Below are 7,976 nucleotides of genomic sequence, written 5' to 3' on the forward strand. Positions count from 1 at the left end.
ATAATGTACTTTTTCCGTGTCTATGTTGTGTGGTCAGGATTGGATGTTGTCTAATATATATGATCTAAAAATGCCACATGTTGGAAAGGGCTAGGGGAAAAGTGAGTTATTAATATTGTAACAAATATATAATTTGACACTACTTAGGATGGCAAAACCTCAGCTGCTGAGGACGAAATGCCTCTCTCTTCCTTGAGTTTATAACTGTGGTATTTGGAGGTATGCCTTTCAGAATGACCGGTTCTTATGTTTAGTTTTTAAATGGATTTATTTGTGGGGTGTGTCACAGAAGCATGCCATTGCATTCGTGTGGACTTCAGAGGAAGACTTTTGGGAATCATTGGCCCAAAATGATTAATTTAGAGGGTAGTTGTAGATGAGACATCAGAATGAGGGTGTTCCTGACCATTTCCTAAACACACTCCCCAGAAGAAAGAAAATCCATGCGCAAGATCAAGAAGAGAGCTGTCTGTACAACGTGAGTGAATAGTCCCTTACCAAAACCTGTCCTTGCACTTGACTTTGTAACTGTAAAACCTGCCAGCTATTTAATCTATCTAGCCCGTGGCATTTTGTTACAACTTAATTTTGTTCATCATCAGGCAAATGTACAGAGGCTTAGCTGTTCATGAACTGTGGTAATTAAATGAATAAAAAACTACATGTATCTAAATTAATAAGTCATTGGCAAGGATTGATTGGGACTGGTAAGATGGCTCAGTGGATAGAGGTGCTTGCTGTTTGGTGGAAAGAGCTGAGTCCTGCAAGTTGCCCTCTGACTTCCACAGTAAGGTCATGGCATGCACACACACACACACACACACACACACACACGTGCATGCACGCACACACACAAATCTAATAAAATAAAAGTTGACTACAGAGCAAAGTTTTGGGATAATATATGTGGTTTGGTACTAGTTATTTAAAATGTAGTTGTTTATTGTATTTTTACATAAAAATTACAATATATATGAGGGTTATGTAACAAACTACAGGATTGGTCCACTGTTGTTTCTGAATTCTTTGGAATAAAAGGAGGCAAAGTAGGCTAGAACTCTGGCTGTTGTATTTCTCTTTTTTTCTTCCTTCCTCCCCCTCTTTCTTCCTTCTTTTTTCCCCTTTCATATGTATGCACAGCAAAGCATCTGCATGGCTGAGAATGTGTATGCTTTACCCTGATAACCTTGGCTTAAGTCCTGACTCCACAGCAAACTGGATAGCAAGTTGCCTAAGCCTCTCTTCTGCAATTGTTCCCTTCCTGTCTCCTCTTGAAACCCACTCTGGCCTGTCCGTGTAACTTTTCGCCCTATCCATGTAACTAAAGCCATTTTTGTCAGATTCAGTCGATGACTTCCATATTGTTAAATCCATAGTCCCTTCTGGTGCTTGACATTCCCTTGCTCCATGTTGTAACGTGTTCTCATACTGTGATAAGAATCTGTGTTATTCTTCAGCAACTCTTCTTTTTCAGCACCTTCCACAGTAGGTTTCATATTTTTATAGGACAGTGATGTTGGATCTGGTTATCTGATGGCTTCAAGGCAATGGAATGTTGGCCAGCTTGATGTGACAGGAACCTTCTGTGTGCTCATAAGCTATGGAATGCCCTTCAGACTTCAGTGGTGTGCTATGAGGTCCCAAACCAGCATCTGTGTCTTCCTTTTGATTCCAGCGGTCATCATTTGAGGACAGGCCAGCTTGCCTACTAAACCTACCTACAGACTGGTTGCCATGAATATGAAGGCAAGTCTACTAACTGTTGTGCTCGTGAGTAATTTGCTGCACACTGTTACTGTGGCATTCCTAACAGAGCTACCTTCCAGGATGGTACCTACACATGGATGCTGAGATTTTCCTCCAGGCTTTCCATCCATCCTCATTCTCTTAACCCTCACCACAGCAGTGCCCCAGGAGCCTGTCTGCAGGCCTCTCTTTTCTCATTTCGCGGTGTTCTTAACCATCTTTAAAAGTATTGAGAGGCTTTTAAGCCCTAAATTTATATTTCTGGCCAAGCCCCTCTTTCAGCGTGCAGACTGAGACACCCAACTCCCTGCCCTATATGTCCACTTGGATACCGAATGGGCTCCTCACTTTAAACCAGCCCTCAAACTAGTTCTGCCCTTTGCCCTACATTTTTTTTCTCTCAGTCTTCTTTATAAAGCAGCATGTTTCGGCTGGAGAGATTGGCTCAGTGGTTAAGAGCACTGACTGCTTTACCAGAGGTCCTGAGTTCAAATCCCAGCTACCACTTGGAGGGCTCACAACCATCTGTAATGAGATCCGATGCCCTCTTCTGGTGTGTCTGAAGACAGCTACAGTGTACTTATATATGACATAATAATAAATCTAAAACAAAAGCAACATGTTCTTTGCAGTTGCTTATGGAAAATGTTTTGAAGCCATTTTGTTTTGGCACACCCTCTCTTTATCTCAGATCTTTGGGAAATCGGGTTGGCACTTTGGGAAATCATCACAATGTACTGGAGGTTGGGAAGTGAGACAGGGTATGGCTGACCTGGAGCTCCCTATGTAAGCTAGGCTAGCCTTGAACGCATAGAGATCTGCCAGCCTCTGCCTCTGAATGCCAGACTGTATTTTAAAGCCTGACCCTTTCACTTGTACCAGCTCCTCTTGCCTCCTTCCTCTCTTATCTGGATTGTGCAAGAGCCTCTTAATAGTTTCTTTCATCTGTCTCCCATCTGTTCTCCCCAACCCTGTTCCATTATCAGCAATGTTGTTAGAATACTTACTTTAAAATGCCAGGTGGGAAACAAAGGCCTATAATCCCAGTACTTAGGAGGCTGAGGCAGGAGGATTGAAAGCTTGAGGGCAGCCTGGACTTTATAGCCAGACCTTGCCTGAAAAGAGACGAAAGAAGAAAGAAAAGGAAGAGGGAAGAAAAAGAAAAGGGGAAAGAAAAAGAAAGAAAAGAAAAGGTTGAAACTGAGCCAGCCAGGTCAGAAACTGCGCCTTGAGACTTTACTTGCATTTGTTGTTCCCTTCCCTGTTCCAAACTCCTCTGACTCCTAGGTCTTCTGGGAACCATGGACTCCCTCCCAGCTGTCCCCATGCCTTCAGCTTAGCGACTGTTCCTTTTGCCAGGAGTACTTTTTACCAGGATACACACACAGCTTTGCCACTTTAAAAATCTTGACTCAGACTTCCTCTTAGCCTGCCATTTCAGCACTGGGCAGCAGGGAACAGGAGGGATGTAAGTCTGAGAACAGCTTGGGTTAACAGCATAACTTTAATTCCCAGCCTCTACTGCAGAGTGAGTCTCAAAAACAGAAGACACAAAAGCCCCCTTTCACGAGGCCTTCAACAATGCCACTCCCCTTCCCCACCTCAGAAATCCCCATGCCCTTCCCTTCTTCTGGTAGGCAACATAGTTTTTTTGGCCTGGTTATGCATTAACTTTATTGTAAGCTCTGGCTAGAATGAATGTTCACTCCCTGAAAAGAGAACATTTTAAGTTTTGTTTGTGTTGTCTGCTGAATCTTTAGATCCTGGGGAGAAGGAGGGGAAATGACAGCATTAAAAAGGCCTTAAATCTAATTAAGTGAATCTAATTAGGCTCTTGCATGTTTGAAATTTTATACAGATAGAAACAGTGACAGACATATGGCAATTGTCTCTAATTTTTAAGAAGTTTCCAAATCTACCAACTTATTTGTGCCATGAAAGAAAGGCTTAAACAAGGATTCTTCCGTTTGTTTGTTGGTGTGGAGTGCTGGACCTTGCACATACTGGGCTACCTCTCCAGTATGAGGTGCCACTGAGCTATCTCTCCAGTATGAGAAATCTCCAGCTTAACTTTGCAGTTGAACTTCTGTGCTTTGTGAGTTGTTCTCAGGTTGACGATTCTGTGGGAGTGCCCAAAGCTTTCTGTTAAACACTGAAACCTTATTTTCAGTGTTCTAGGGTTGGGCCACGGAAGGCTGGCTGGCTTGTTTATGCCTTCCCTATCCACTGCTCCTACTTGTCAAGAGAGTTCCTTCCTATCCTGACTCCAGGTTAGGAACTCTGTCAGGCACAGCCCACACTGTGAGGCACAGGCCTACACAGTCATCCGGCTCAGCACTTCCAATCCAACAGTCACTCAAGTAGACAGGATTTTGCTAGACTCTGTTCCTCGCCCCAGTTCTTTGAGTCTGTTCTTCGTTCCCCCAAAAGCCCCCCTCCCCCGCGTCTCCAGTTTTTCAACAATTCATTTCTTAATAATAAGAAGGGATTGAGCCGCACGAATCTGGCTTGGGTATCTTTTCTGGCCTGGTCTCCATTTTAAAGACCTATTTCTCCTTCATCCCTTCTCCCCTCCGGCCACGGCCACGCTCCCGATCCGTCCTGTAATCCATCAGAGTCAATACGACAATTCTCATAGTGTTTTGGTTAAGCGTGGGGATGAGCCCAGATGATGGCATTCACCCTCAGAAGAAAGGGGCACCAGTAGAGCGGACAGGAACCGGCCCCCCACCGCCCCCTGGATCGCCCGGGGCCAGGCTCTACCCGCGGCGAGGGCGGCTGCGGGAGAGCCAAGCAGGACACCCCACCCCTCGGCGGCACCTGGTGGCGGCGGGCAGGCGGGCCGGGGGGCGGTCCCGGGTGACGCGCGGGGCTGGGAGAGCAGGCAGGTGCCACCCCACGGCCTCCGCCCCTCGCAGACTGGTCGCAGCCCGGGCAGCAGGGGCCGCTGTGAGAGCCGCTCCCGCTCTGCCCGCCGCCGCCCTCGGCTCCCGCGCGCTGCTCGCCTCCCGGCGCGGTGAGTGCGGGGCTGCGGGCTCCCGCAGGCTGGGGCGGTGCTTTCCGGGGTGGCGTGGAGGGCTGCGGGGGAAGGGAGCGCGAGCCGGGGGGACCGACCCCCCGGGGGTCGCGCGGGAAGGGGCGCGGCGTGGGGCCGGGCAGGGCCTCCCTCCCGACGGGGCTGCTCGGCGATCGGGCGCGCCGCGCTCACCTGCGCCTCCCGGAGCCAGGCGCCTTGCGCCCCCGGGGAAGATCGCGCCCCCCGGGCCGTGGGGTTCTGAGTTGCTGCGGGAGAGACTGAAGGAAGGAAGGTCTTGCTCGACCTTGGACCGCGGAGGTCACTTTCGCGGCTCCCAGACCTGGCTTCCCAGACTCCTCTCCACAAACCAGCGATCTCTTCTTCCTGCTTCTGGGTGCGTCCCGCCCGCGGGAACTCGGGGCGCTGTCTCTTTGGCTCCGGGAACAGCATCCCGTCCCGGTGGCTGCTGCGGGCCAGGGAGGGAGGATGAGTCCACGGCTGTGGAACAGGTCGTTCCGGAGACGGAGTGGCAAAGCCTGTCGTTTATCGCCTAGGTGTCATGCGGGGCGAAGTGGGCCTTTCCCTCTTTTTGGCTCTCGCTGATTCAAACTTCCCGGATTCAGAGGAGCGCCTTTGGGGACTACCTGGGCGGGAGCGGCCAGGCTCTCTGTGCACTCAGCTCCGGATGCGGCCAAGCACAGAAGTCCCACTTCTATCGAGCAATACTTTCAGAGACCAAGTGAGCATTCTCGCTCGGCTTGGAGTTCCCAGGTCATCCTTTCTTCTACTCACTCCTGTTTTGCAGTTTCTTGTATAAAACTCGTCCTCTTTAGTAAGTGCCGCCACCTCTGTACTCTGCGCTTGTGGCTTACAATTTGCAGTTTTTGCTCAGGGAGAGATTGTTCTCCCCAAGGTCATCGAGGACTAGGTTAAAAAAAATCTCATTCCCTCACCCCATAGCAGATGCTTGTCCTGTGCCTGGCACGGAGCGCTTAACGCTGTTAGTTCTCAAGAAACCTGTTAAGTAGATACTGTTTTCAGTGTGGGGTTTGGCCTCCAGCCAGCCAGGAGCTCTTGGCTACTCTGCTAGTCAGATGAACCCCGAGTTAAGCGCTATGCGGGTTCAAGCATCACGCTCAGGACTCTCCATCTCTGGTCCCTTCCCTTCTCGTTCATTTTACTGTGGCTAAAGCTCCTATCAGTTTCTCGATCCCTCTTCTTCCTGCTACTGGGTGTGAACCGCAGTGGGTCTTGCACATGTTCAGTTTTTACTCTTGGGCTTGAACCACGTGGCCGGCCCTTTAAAAGATAGAAAATTAAATTGACAGATTGATTTCCTAAAGCCTCATTTTTCGAGTCTACTTAACTGAAATTAAAATCTAGTGGCCCTGTGTATTCAGTTTAGTCTCATATCTTCGAGGAGACATTAGAATACTCCATTTGTGTGCTCCACGTCTTCCCAACGCTCCTGTAGAAGATGATTTCGTCCACCCTTATTAACCTAGTCACCAAGGTGCAGACCTCAGTCATCCTGCCTCCCGTTACCACTCCCTAATCCCAATCATAGAATTCTTTATCCAGTCTTCCAGCTCATTCTTCAGTCTCAGCCCACAGCCCTCCCCATCTGCTCTTCACCAGACCACCCCTCTCCCGATCGATCGGAACACACAGTTATCATGTAGCATACCCACATTTCTTCTTCCTCTTATTTATTTTGAAACGAGGTCCCATGTATTCCAGGCTGGCTTCAAACTCACGGTGTAGCAGAGGATAACCTGGACCTTCCAATCCTTCTGGCTTTATGCCTGCTAGAGTCGCACTCCACCAACCGAGCCACAGCCTTGCTAATACACTTTTCAACCCATTCGTCCTGATTAATCATTACATCTCCAGGTGTGATGCAGGAGCCAACTTTTATGGGAAGTGTGAATCTCAAAACAAAATAGGAAACGACAGTAAGTTTTCTCAAAATAACATTTTTTAATTTGGAAATATAGCACATACATAAAAGCGCATAAAACATCAGTGAGCCGATGAGGCCATAGTTAGCGGCAGAACGTCTTATTCCCCTGAGAACGATAAGATTGGAGGAGGGTGCAGTTGGGACAAACAGGACCCCTTTCACCAAACCTGTGTGTCTGAACCAAGCTGGAGAGGCAAGGCCAGCAAATAGTTGGCCTCGCACGGTAGGATTTGAGGTGTGGAGATAAGATAGGGACCAGGAGAGTAGAGGAGAGGTCAAGAAGTAGGATTTCCCCTCAATAAACCGTTTATTCTCTATAATGGACATCTTGTGCAAGCGTCAGTTTTAAGATAGGGAAGAAATGGTATTTAGAGCCACTGTAGATACAGTAGCATATCAAATTGAGAAACAATCTGGACTCCAGTGATTCATGCCGTATATTATGGATTGTTCCGTAAGCAGATCTTTAGAGAGGAGTATTTCTTACATGTATTTATATGAATCATTCACCCCTGAACACTCAGAACTTATGGGAAAGTTGATAACCTCTGCCAATTTGGCAGATAAAAGATAGGTCGTCTAAAGAGAGCTATGTTGGTGACCTGTATCCCCAAATTTGGAGGCAGGTGGGTCAAAAGTGTAAGGTCATCTTTAGCTGTATAGTGAGTTTGGGTTGGGCCTGGGCCACATGAGACCTTTTCTGGAAAACTTTTTTTGGTCTTTTAGGAAAGTGAAATTTCTAACTATGCTTCATAATTAATGTAGAGTGATTAAAATCACAGAGTAACACACTGGACCTAGGAATGTACCCTTTTTACAAATGACCGCAAGGGCTGACATATGCAGTTCTTACATGTGATTCGAATGAAATGTCTCTACAGAGAACAGCAGATACCTGTAATGCTGTATCTCGCCTGCCCTGGTTGGGGGGAAATGTACAAACCGGTCTACCTACTATGGTATGGATGTCAGTGTAGGGGAGCCTTAAACGTCTAAAACAGAAACTATCATAAGACCAGCTGTACTTGGGCATAGCCGGAGGATTCCAAATCAGCAACCACAGAGAATCTTATACGTATGCATGTCCCCACGCCTGCGCAACAAGAGCTTCATCCACGGAGCATCCCCCTAGAACTTGTTTGTTACCTCAAACTATTAGAAGCCAATTTCCACGTAACTCAGCACATATTCCAGGTTAAGGACAAATCCGTCTAGAAGAGCATCACAATCATAAACACACACACAGAGGCA

Source organism: Micromys minutus (genome assembly GCF_963924665.1).
Source record: "Micromys minutus genome assembly, chromosome: 20".
Lineage (NCBI taxonomy): Eukaryota > Metazoa > Chordata > Mammalia > Rodentia > Muridae > Micromys > Micromys minutus.